Source organism: Vulpes lagopus, chromosome 15, assembly GCF_018345385.1.
Source record: "Vulpes lagopus strain Blue_001 chromosome 15, ASM1834538v1, whole genome shotgun sequence".
NCBI classification, from domain to species: domain Eukaryota; kingdom Metazoa; phylum Chordata; class Mammalia; order Carnivora; family Canidae; genus Vulpes; species Vulpes lagopus.
Window position 1 is genome coordinate 7,164,274 of NC_054838.1, and position 12,892 is coordinate 7,177,165.

Genomic DNA, 12,892 nt, shown 5'->3' on the forward strand with positions numbered 1-12,892 from the left:
TCTTGCACTGAATCCATAAATAATTCGGACTAGGAATGGGAGGCCACGAACATAAGGATGGTGTGGGTTCATAGGTGTCTCTGGATAAATCAGGGAGCGAGTGAGTGAGGAGCAACTAAGCCCTGTGTCAGCAGAGGAAGCCTCAGGAACAACAGTTGGCCTTTTTTTTTTTTTTTTTTTTTTTTTTTTTTGAGAGAGAGGTTGAAACATCTTCCTTAAAAAGTGTTTCATCTCACTTTTTCAAATTCACGACGTAAACCAGCAACTTCTTAAACTCTTTGTTGCTGTCCCACAACATCGACAGGGTATAGGTATACTCGTAAATGGGCGTTTCTGGCTTCTGTTACCCCCAAATCTCCTCCTTTCAGGGGTACCAAACAATCCAGACCCCATATTCTATTTTTTTAAGAAATGATAAAAATGAAAGAAGCAACTGTACAATATTTTGATCAACCACAGAGTAATAATATGAGCATGATCCATGCAAAGATGCCTGTCAGCGTTTCTCTTTATGTGTAACTACTGACGTAGCCCCCTTTCCTCGATTATGCTCTTGTTCACTCTATGCATAGAGTCTGTCAAGGGGGGGTGGGGGGGTGTCATTGAGCCCGGGAGCCCCAACCTGCATAAATACGTGCCACACACCCAGTCGTTCTGTGCAACTTTTCCAAGTGAATTGTTGGAGAGATTTAAGAATTCTTCAAAAGTGTCACAATAATAACTATTTTATCTTTTTTTATGCCATAATTATGATTTGGAGCTTTGCTTTTCTTATTTCATCCAGGCACACCACAACTCATGAATAAAATATGACAAGTGTGATAGCAGCCATTGGAGAGGGTTCATCCGTAACAGCAGACGTGCTCAGGGTACAAAGAGCTTGTGTCTTTCCGACAGCCTTTGTTTCTGGGACGGGCTTTCATCTCCAAGAAGGACCACATGCGTCCTCCCCAACACCCCCCTCCAGTCCCCCTCCCGCCACCTCCCAGTTCCTGCCTTCAGCACACCTGAAACCGTGTTTACTTTGTCTTTTAATGAGGACATTTCCAAACAATTAGGGAACAAATCAAAAAACCAAAGGGCGCTCTGCTCCCCAGGAAACTGGCTTGAAACAACCCATCAAACAACTGACTCAAAGAGACACAATCAGAACCACAAGCCAGCGCCCCGAGTGTGTGACTTGACGTCTTGAAAATCACTCACGTCACTGCACCCACCTGGCAAGACATTTAAAGCACCCACAAAGTTCTCCTCTGAGAACTTTCCTCTCCCCAGCAGAGACTGCCAGGTCCCTCCCAAGTTCAGGCTCCGGCATGACTTTCAAAGAAATAAATGTGAAAAGGGAAGGAAAGGAACGCGTGGCTCTGCAAAACCATCAGCATTTATCATGTGGCCCCAGGGATGTCAGACTTCAAGTTTCAAGGTTTCATTTTTGAAAGCAAATCTCTGAGCATCTTGTTCTATCACACATAGAAAACCAGCCGGCTTCCACGTTCCCTTCCAAACACAATTTTTTTTTTGTTTCCCAGAGTTTATTTCAAAATATGCAAGTGCCAAAAGACATTTTAAAGTCGCTGCTCGCCTAGAACCGGAGGGATGGAGATTGAGACCTCCACGGAGGGGCAATTTGCCAAACTTCCAAAGTTGTGGGTTTGTCTGTGGAGCTTGACCACAAAAACAAAAACAAAAATTTAAAAAAAAAAAAAAAAGCCAAGATTAAGCTAAGGCTGCAAAATGTTTCTAACACTCCTCCAGAAGATGAACCCGGGTACCATCAGGCAAACCAGAATGCAAAAGCTTCAGCATATGTTGTTTTCTTGTGTGTACTGGGCAAAATGCATAGTGAGAACTAATTTGGGGGAATTATGGGTCTACATTGTCTTTTAACTGCACCCAGGTGCTCCAGACACCAGGCAACCTTGAATGGTGCCCCCTTGTACCCACGAGAACCAGCCGAAGCCTGGGTGACCGGCTCCTCGGGGGAGACCAGGATCTCTGAGGGGGGGTGACTGTCATCACACCGTCTTATCTGCAGGGACCTGCACCTCGCCACCTACTGACACTTCGTGACCTTGGGCAACCCAAAGGTGGGGAAGTGAGGATGAAAACTAAAATTCGTCTTCCACCACCCACTCCACGCCCTACGCCTCCACTGATATGCCAGACATGCTTGCAGTCTGTACAGCAAGACAAGTCTGAATATTTGGCAGATAAACACGGTGGCAGCTTGAACACTCATGAAAAAGCGAATTTTTTATTTTCACAAGATAATGCACAATCACAGTGTTTGGAGCTCTGAGAAGCGGACCACTTGGAGAGGCTGGGCCGAGCCTCCCTTCCTTCAGACTTGGTATCTGAAAGAGGCCAAATGGCAGCAGCATTTAAATCTTTAACAGACACTGTCAAATGGGATTAGACCTCAAACTTTAGGTTTAGTGGTAAAAGGGAAGAAAAATAAAGAGATTCCCAAACAAGCTGCGTACATAGCAGTATTAATGACAAATCTTGACTTGTAACTCAAAAGATCTCAAAGGGCAAGTCCCAAGGCCTTGAGTGATAGAGCCAGCAGACAATTTCTAATGTGTCTCCTCCACAGGCTGGACACTACCTTCCACCCTCCACTCACCTTCTTCTCCCACCCAGGCCTACAGGGCAAAGTACAACATTCTTCAGATTGACTTTTCCAGATAAAGCTTAGAGACTCATGGTGTGGGACATGAGACTGATCTGCATTTGAGCCCACTCCAGTGTGCACCCAAATGTTTCTGGGGCTCCCCATTCACAACGTTAGCAGTAGCTCACCCGCAGCATTGTAGACCCAGCCTGAGCAGCACAGAACTGGCCACACGCATCAATTCAACCAAAAGGATGAGTCAAACACACTTGAGACTACAACTACGTGCACTCCACCCAAAACCTTCCACTGATGGCTGGCATTTCTCAATTTGAGTGTTAAGCCTCCGTTTTCATTTGTGTAGAGGGCATGGTGGTTGCTGAGAAGAGACCCAGATGCCTTGAGCACGCTGTCTCCTCACCCCACACCATACAGCCATGCTATGTTCTGAGACTTCTGCTTGGCCACTGAGGAAGAAAAGAAAGAAGAGATTCTTTTTTCTGTAATGGCAGCCTGAAGGTAGAGAATGAGGGCTGCTCCCTCCTCGCCAGGCCTTTGGGAAGGGTTTGAGCTTCTAGGTCTAGAGGGTTAAGCTCTCACAGGAGATAGGGTATTTTCTTGCGAGATTTTGTGGATTCTGGGCAAAGCAAGGATAACTGGGACCCCTGAAACAAAGTGTGGAGTAGGTGGGACTCTTTAGTCCTTCTCCTACTTCCAATGCGGACTTCTTCCATGAGGACCGTGGATGCTCTGAATACCTGAGACTCTGGGTCAGCCTAAGGGGAAGAAGCACTGAGCCAAAGTGCCAAACTTCAAGGAAGCAATTAATGAAAACGCCCTCAAATTTTGAATGTGGGGCGTATAAAGGGAGGCAGATTAATATGAGAGCTGAGTTTAAAAGCAATGAGAGATACACTGAGGTAAGAGCAAGGGGAGAAAGGGGGAAGAAGAGAGAGTTTTTCAAGCAGGTCCACATTTGATACCCAGCTGTGCTACTTACCAGCTGCATGACTGTTCTGAGCCTCAAGTTCCTCATCTATAAAATAGGATAAAACTCCCAAGCTCACAGATTGGTATGACATATGGAAGGTTCCACAAAGATCAGTTCCTTCTCTTATCTCCCTTTCGTGACTTCCCTTTCATTGTCCCAACCTACAGAATTCCCACTGATTTTAAGATATTTGTTATCTAGACAATAAAAGAACAAAATGTTACATTCGTAGATTCTCACCAGGAGGAGGGACCCTAAAACAGTGGTCCTCAACTGGGATGATTTTGCCCCCAGGGGACATATAATAATGTTTGGAGATATTCTTAATTGTTACAACTGGGAGGTGCTACTGACATCTACTCAGCAGAGGCCAAGGATGCTGCTAGACATCCTAGAGTGTCTAGGGACAGGACAGTCCCTCACAACACAGAATTATCCAGTCCCAAATACCAGCAGTGCCTAAATGAAGAAACACTGCCCAAGAGGACCTTGGGCCCAACCTCCCACTAATCCAGAAATGTTCTCTAAGAGAGATTATAGAGCCAGCTTCTGTTTGAACACCCTCAGGGATAACCCACCCATTACTGGTGAGCCCTAACTCAAAATGTCCTTTATTTTAAATCAAAATAAAGAACTTTCAGCTAGTTGGTCCTATGTTGATCTCTTCTTCTCAACAGGATAAATCTAAAACCTCCTGCATTCCTCAAGTAATTTGTGTGCTTTAGGTTCTGAAGCGTGCAAAGCCCTGAAGGAGAACCAAACGTGAACAGAGCCCCCATGCTCAGGAAGCCTGTACACCCTCACCCAGAAGACAGAGGAACAAAGTACAAAAGAAGCCACAATAAAATGTGGATTAAGTAAAGTAAAAAGGAATATGCTGAATCTCCCAGGAGAAAGAACCCATTGAATTGAAGCTGAGGTCATCCACGATTGGTCAAGAAAAGATGTGGTACATACGGAAGAAGATAAAGAGGATGAAATGGAGATGGGGCATTTCTAGCTGACAAAACACCAAGAGCAAAGACTTGAAATATGAGAAAGTGCACACACACACAAAGGTCAGTAGTAGGATGGACAACGCTTAGAATCAGGAAAGTAAGGATGTAAGAGATGAGAACAGAAAATGGGTAGGAACCAGATCCATGGGAGATCTCAAATGTCATGCTAAGAAGTTGATTCTCCAAGCCACACTCTGCATAGGGCAGTGCCATAATGGGTCCTAGAGAGACTATGTTGGCCACACTTTGGCATATGGACCCAAAAAGAGGGAGATGGGCAATGATATGAGGTAAATCAGGATAGGGGATTGTTCAGGGTTTTAGGAAAGAAAGATATAGGCATATGTCATAGGCTGAATTGTGTCCCTCCAAAATTCAGATGTTGAAGCTCTAACCCCCAACATGATGGTAACTGGAGATGGAACCATTGGGAGATCATTAGGCTTAGAAAAGGTCACAAAGGTGAGACTGGTCATGATGGGATTAGTGACCTTATAGAAGAGACTAGAGAGGTTGTGCTCTTGCAGTTTCAATCTCAATCTCAACCTCCCCCAACATCACCCCCCCCCCATATGAGAATATAGCAAGACACTAGCCATCTGCAAGCCAAGAAGAGGATCCTCACCAGAACATAACCCTGTTGTCACCTTGAACTTGGGACTTCCCAGCATCCAAAACTATGGGAAATAAAGTTCTATTGTTTAACACTCCCAGTTTATGGTATTTTGTTACAGTAGCCCAAACTAATATACCATGTTAAGAAGAAGCAGGAGGAGCATACCAAAATTTCAAGAAAGGGAAGACATGGCTCTCACACCAGGTTCTGGAGGCAAGACACATGACCACATGTTCAGGGGGGATAGTTAGCTTGAGAAAGAAACAGGATCACATGGCCTGGAGGACCAAGCCTAAAGGAAGAGAAGACAGGTGATCGTAGGGTAAAATTCTTCAGGAGAAAGAGCTTAAGAAATTCATTTTAGATAAACGCAAATAGTGAGGTATAGGTGGTATGAAAGGAGGATGGGGGTAGGCCAAGGGGAAAATAGGGAATGGTTTGGAGCAGCTGCTGGGGAGTGTAGGGGCAGAAACCAAGTGGGATATACAAGCCCTGAGGGTAAATCGAGCCCAGCTGAGACTAGACTGAAACCCTGTATAAGCAGCTGAGTCTCACCATCCCTGCTGAGAATGGATGGTGGGATTTATCCAAGGCTGGATCACAGCAAGGCAGCTAGAAGAGGCCCCTCTGTGCCCGGCGATGGGGCTAGGAGATAAAACTGGGTGGATTCCGTGTGGGGTGATGAAAAATTTTGGAAACAGTGGTGATGACTGCACAACATTGTAAATGTAATTTAATGCCACTGGACTGTATACTTAAAAAAGGGCTAAAATGACAAAACTCATGTTATATATATTTTATCGCTACAAAAAAATAGCAGGTAAAAAAAGTGGATGGAAAGGAAAAATGGAGCGTCCTTTGAGTCCTTTGTCATCCAGTCTAAAGAAATATCCTCCAAAATTCTAATGGCCTGGCTTTTACACACCTCACCCTGGCACGTCCCACTGCTCTGGAATTAATCCAGTTTGTGAATTTTCCCCATATAGTGGAGAGCCCAGAACTGAACACAGTTCGACGTGTGGTCCGGGCAGACTAGAGTCCAGAGCAATGGTTTCTCACCGGAGGTATTTCTGGCCTGTCTGGAAGGGTACTGGGCAACATCTGAAGATATTTTTGGTTGTCACACTCAGAGGGAGGTGCTACTGGCATCAAGCGGGTGCAGGCCAGGGATGCTGCTAATGACAAAACACAAGGAGCAACCCCCACCGGAAAGAGTAATTTCTGGTTCAAAATAATCTTGCACACATAAAAAATAATAAAAATAATGATAATAATAATAATCATCATCATCATCATCTTGCACAACCGTTATCTCCCACGATCTGGACATCATGTTCCACTGAGGTAGCCTAAGACTGATGGCATAGATTCTTCTGGCTCATACTGAACTCAAGACGGTGGGAAAACCCCAGGCCTTTCTCACATGACCTGCTCTCAAGAAAGGCTTGTTCTGTGGCTGAGGCTCTGCACCACTGGGAAGCACTTTATATTAATCCCTATGAAATCCCATCCTGTCCGATCGCTCCTGGCTCCAGCCTGTGGAGTTACTGAGAGCCCCATTTCTGACATCCAGTGAAGTAGTGATTTCTCCCAGCACCTCATCACCTCCAGCAGCAGCTCCTCGCGAGGGGTCTTCAAGTGGGTTCTGAGCTGTTTGGGGTCAGGGGAAAAGTGGGTTCCCTTTTTGTTGGTGTGCAGCATCCTGAACATTCAGCTGCGTTCCTGCCTGCTTTGCTCAAAATGATCAGGGCCTTCTCGTGCGCACCTCAGGTAGGGGCTGACCCCATCCTCTTTCCTTCCTCCTCCACCACTGCCAGACCCGCAGCTTCTTCCCTGGCCTGTGGGGAAAAGAAGGCAGCAGAAATGGCTGAGGCATGTCAGGCCAGAGAGATGCATGTACACAGCTTAGGAGTGGGGCCGAGGGCTGTTTCCCAATCTCCCTTGGTGCAACACAAAATATCTGAATTGGGTGAGACAGCAAAAGGGGGTGGTTCTTCTATTTTTGTCAGTAGAGCTATGATTCTGAACTTCCCACAAAAACAGTGAAGTCCACATTAAAGCTCCATGTATGATGCACTGTCGAATGTAACTCTCCTAAATGACAAATCTATAGAGAAAATTACAGAAATTAGGTCCATTGTAATTTTGAAAACTGAATTTTTGTGTTGCAATTGTTTGTGCAGTGCACGTATACACCATTTTCCTTTAAGATCAGTATAAAGCACTTGATCGTCCTTTCTTGAGAAGGGCTGTTTCTTGGAGTCTCTTTATTGAGATCATGGGATCATGGCCTTTCTTTTTTGATGGAATCAATGTCTCTTCTTAGTAAAATAGTGACAAAATGAAGATCTGAAAGTTAATATTATTCACATCCCTACATGGCAAAAATAAAAAGTTGAAGACCCTGCATCACTTTTTTTTTAAAGGTTTATTTATTTATTTAATGATAGAGAAAGAGAGAGAGGCAGAGACACAGGAGGAGGGAGAAGCAGGCTTCATGCCGGAAGCCCAACGTGGGACTCCATCCCGGGACTCCAGGATCGCGCCCTGGGCCAAAGGCAGGCGCTAAACTGCTGAGCCACCCAGGGATCCCCACTGCATCACTTCCTAAATTGTTTCTGCAACTTTACCAAATTGTGAAACCCAAAATTCCAGGAGCCATTAGCCTAAAGGTTTGATAAGTAATCCATGATGCCTTCGTCGAAGTCACTGATGAAAAATACCAGTGGCTGAGCGGTGAGCGTCTGCCTTCAGCTCAGGGCGTGATCCTGGGTCCCTCTGCCTGGGTGTGTGTGTGTGTGCGTGTGTGTGTGTGTCTCTCTCTGTGTCTCTCATGGATAAATAAATAAAATCTTTAAAAAATAATAAAAATTTTAAAAAAGAAAAATGCCAGCCCAGAAAGAATTACATACAAAATCAGACAGCATGGCCCTGGGGACCACCCTTTAGGTCAACATTGATTCATGAATCAACATTTTTAGGGCATGTTTGTTCAAGCAACTATCCACCAGAGATAGAGATAATCCACCAAACTCCAGTCACCGTGGTGCACAGGCACGGGGGTTTCTCCTTGTCAGTTGGTGCTGCATGCAAGCTAGTGGCTCTGTGGCTAGTGGCTCTGTGGCTAGTGGCTCTGTGGCTCTGTGGCTCTGTGGCTCTATGGCTGTGGCTAGTGGCTCTGTGGCTCTGTGGCTCTGTGGCTCTGTGGCTCTATGGATAGTGGCTCTGTGGCTAGTGGCTCTGTGGCTCTATGGCTCTGTGGTTAGTGGCTCTGTGGGTAGTGGCTCTGCGGCTCTGTGGCTCTGTGGCTAGTGGCTCTGCGGCTCTGTGGCTCTGTGGCTAGTGGCTCTGCGGCTCTGTGGCGGCGGCCAGGCATCGGCACCATGAGCAGCTTCAGCAGCAAGGAGCACGCTGCACCCTTCACACTCGAGTACCGAGACCTCCTCAAAAATGAAAAAGAACAATATATATCTCCATTTCATGTTGTTCTGATTTATGCAGATAAGCACATTTTCCACATGGTAGTTGAAGCATCACACTGGTCTAATGCAAAAATGGAAATTAGCTACAAAGGACCCTCTAAACCCAATTACAAGATGTGAAAAAGGAAAACTCCATTATGTTGCAAATTTGTTCCCAAATTTGTTCCCAATATGTCCCAAATTTGATATATCTGGATCTATGGTGCCATCCCCCAGACTTGGGAAGACCCAGGACACAATGACAAACGTACTGGTTGTTGCGGTGACAATGACCCCATTGATGTGTGTGAAATTGGAAGTAAGGCATGTGCAAGAGGTGAAATACTTAGGGTGAAAGTTCTGGGCATACTGGCTATGACTGATGAAGGGGAAACCGGCTGGAAAGCCATTGCCATTAACGTGGATGATCCTGATGCAGCCAATTACAATGAAATTAATGATGTCAAGTGGCTGAAACCTGGCTACCTGGAAGCTACTGTGGACTGGTTTAGAAGGTACAAGGTTCCTGGTGGAAAACCAGAGAGTCAGATTGCTCTCAATGCAGAATTTAAAGATAAGGATTTTGCAACTGATATTATTAAAAGCACTCATAACCGTTGGAGAGCATCAGTGACGAAGAAAATCGTGGAAAGGGAATCAGTTGCATGAATACTATGGTGTCGGAGAGGCCCTTCAAGTGTGATCCTGATGCTGCCGAAGCCGTTGTGGATGCTTCACCACCACCGTGCCAATCTGCCTGCACGGTACCAACAGATGTGGATAAGTAGTTCCATCACCAGAAAAACTAAGGAATATTCTGTGGAATACAAGCTGATATTGCTGCAGTATTAGATGCAAAAGTAGTAGCTTTTCAAACCTTTAAATTCATAGAACTAATCTAACAAAATTCTGCTGTGGCCAATATATTCAGAATGGTGCATATCTAAAAGCATTCTTCATATCTCAACTAAGATAACTGTTCGTACATTCTTCAATATCAAAGCAGGTGTAATTTGGAAGTCATTTGTGAATAAATGTGCAAGATGAGTGAATATTGGATGTATATGTTTACCATGTGTTAAAAAATAAAATTATTCTGTGGAAACTTCAAAAAAATCCACCTATTTTATCCACAAGCTCACATTTAATGATCTTGCCCAAAGACTATCTAGAGAGACTATGCTAAAGGCCCCACCAAAATCAAAGTATACTTGTCTGCAATATAACAATGAATAAAACTGGTCAAGAAGCCAGAGGTAACTGGATTTTTTTTTTCTGCTCATCATGCACTTCCTTTTTTAGTAACTACACCATGGTTTTCCTTTGGAGAAGCCCCACTCACCAACCCTCTATCTATATGGTTCAGGTGTTGACTATACTCACAATGGCATGAGTAGATGTGTGACCTAGGCCTGCGCAATCAGCATCATGCATCCTCCTGAACACACCATTTGGCTCAGGGGTGGGTATATAACCCATGACAGTCCAATGAGACATAGTTCCAAAATTTTTGTTTTACTTATTGAAAAAAAAAAAAAAAGAGGCACCTTTCCACTGAAGCTCTGAGAAGACTATGATATAAGCCCAGGGTCTTAGGGACCACCCTACCCAGAGGAGCAGCCTACTTAAATACACCGAGCCCAAAACAGAGCAAAGCTAAGAGATGGGGAGAAAGTGAGATGAAGTCATTATGACATCAATAGAGCTCTTTAATCCAGGAAAACACAAGCCACCTCTATCCCTAACTTTGGTTACATAAGCCAATTAAATTTCTCCTTTTTACTAAAGGAGAGTTGGCTATTGATCTATTGATCTATTACAAGTACAAAAGTTTGGCTGGTACATAAGATTCTTTTAAAAATGTGATTTTGGCAGGTTCTATTATTTCATTTATCACACAGACATTTATGTGCACCCTCAGAGTTCCAGGCACTGTGCTAAACTCAGAGATAACACAGAGAATAAACTTGGCTTTGGCCTCTAAAGAGGTAGTCTAGTAAAGGAGACCAACAGCCAAGGACACAAATTACAAAAAAATATGTGGCCAGGGCTAGAGTTAAAGTATAATTAATAGGGGAGCACAGAGACCAAACTGAACTGATTTCTGCCTTTCAGGGTCCAAGAAGCCATCAGAGGAAGGTGACATTTGAATGGATTTTTGAATCAGCTCCAGGGAGTCAACGATTTTTCTTCTTATGCTCCCATCTATTTAATTAAAAAAGAAACCTAGAATTTTGCCAAGAAGAGATATTAAGTTCACTAAACTATGCTCTCTAGAATCCACAACTTCTCCATTAAAATAATAATAATAATAATAATAGATATTTATCCAGCCCTTCAGCACCTCCTTCATTCTCCGTGGGTTCCCTACCATCACAAGAGAGAGGCTGGGTGATCAAAACTAAATCCGTCATACTTCTCTGACTGAGACGCATCTGAGCCTCAGGGCTAGAACCTGTTTAAAGCACTTTGAGGCTCTCTTTCCATTTCATAACTAAACTGGAAAATAATTTTCCCTTATTCCTGTTTGCTCCACACTGTCCTATATGAAGATCACTGACTGAAATGGGAGAAAGGGTCTCTGTGTCCCCTGTTCATTTTACACTTTCCATTCCAAGCATCGTGCCATGCCCACCTTCTCCTGTCACTTCTCCCAGACACGGTTAACAGTAAGATCTTAAAGCCATGGTAATTTCTGGGGAATGGGACATAACTCCGAAATCTTCTGTTTAAAGGGCAATAACTTAGGTAAAGAATAATACTGTGCTCTTGCCAGTTATACCTTTATTTCATAGGGAAAACTCTCAAAGAAGCATCAGTTTCTCTTTACTGTTTGTATAAGACATGTTTATAAATTTTTGACTTCCCACAGTCCTGCTGCTGAAATAGCTGCTCCCAAAGCTGACGACAGTGGAGCTGGCACCCAATCATCCCAATAAATACAGAAAAAGCACTTGGCAAAAATGCAACAACCATTCGTGATGATAGGGAGGAAAAAGCTCTTAGCAAGTAGATCTTAAAAGTTCTCATCACCAGAAAAGAAAAATTTTTTGTAACTATCTATGGTGACAGTTGTTAACTGGACTTGAGGTGATCATATATACAAATATTGAATCAGGTGCATCTGAAACTAATATATTACATATCATTATACTTCAATTAAAAAAAAAAAAAAACTCCTAGAGGGCAGCCCTGGTGGCTCAGCGGTTTAGCGCCACCTTCAGCCAGGGGTGTGATCCCGGGGTCCTGGGATCAAGTCCCACGTCGGGCTCCCTGCATGGAGCATGCTTCTCTCTCTGCCTGTGTCTCTGCCTCTCTCTCTCTCTCTCTCTCTCTCTCTGTGCCTCTAATGAATGAATAAAATAAGTAACAAAAAAAAAACTCCTAGTGAATGAGGATAGATGACAACCTCCTCATTCTAATACAGGGCATCTACAAAATAAATAAGTATATAAAAAACCTCCAGGTAACATCATATTTAATGGTAAAATGTTGCTTTCCTTCTAAGATTGAGCCAAAAATGTTCAGCATCCCTTCTTTTCAGCATTGTATTAGAACTTTTAATTGGTGCAATAAAACAGGAAAGGAAACCAAAGACAAAACACTGAAAACATGGGTGGCTCAGCAATTGAGCACCTGCCTTTGGCCCAGGGTGTGATCCTAGGGTCTTGGGATCAAGTTCCATGTCGGGCTCCCCATGGGAAGCCTGCTTTTCCCTCTGCCTATCTCTCTGCCTGTCTCTCATGAATAAATTTAAAAAATATTTTTTTAAAAACTGAAAAGAAAGAAGTTGAATTGACCTTAAAAATGATGACATCATTGTAAACAAAAACAAAACCTAATAGAATATGTGAAAGAAAATAACAGAGTAAGTAGATTTACCAAGGTCTCCTGATACACAATCAATATGTAAAAGTTAATTGCAACTCTACAAAACAGCAACAAATAAACATAAAAGCTATACAATGTTACATTTAAGGTAGAAAAAAATTCTAACATCAAAGAATAAATCCAATGAAAGATGTGTAACACCCTTACACCAAAAACTATAAAATAATGATGAAAGAGATTTTAAAAACCTAAACTGATACAGAGATATATAATGTTCATTGATTGATTCATGGAAAACTCAGTATTTTTAAGATATGCATTATCCCAAATTGATACACAGATTTAATACAATCCACATCAAAACCCCAGTAGACTTTTTTG

General features: G+C 43.4%; 1 protein-coding gene and 1 pseudogene across 2 annotated transcripts in view; one reads left to right on the top strand and one right to left on the bottom strand.

Moving 5' to 3' along the window:
* The window catches only part of NELL1 (neural EGFL like 1), an 812,163-nt gene that overhangs the window by 749,205 nt on the left and 50,066 nt on the right, over nt 1-12,892 (bottom strand). The window lies entirely within an intron of this gene.
* Nucleotides 8,603-9,489, top strand: LOC121475981 (annotated as a pseudogene).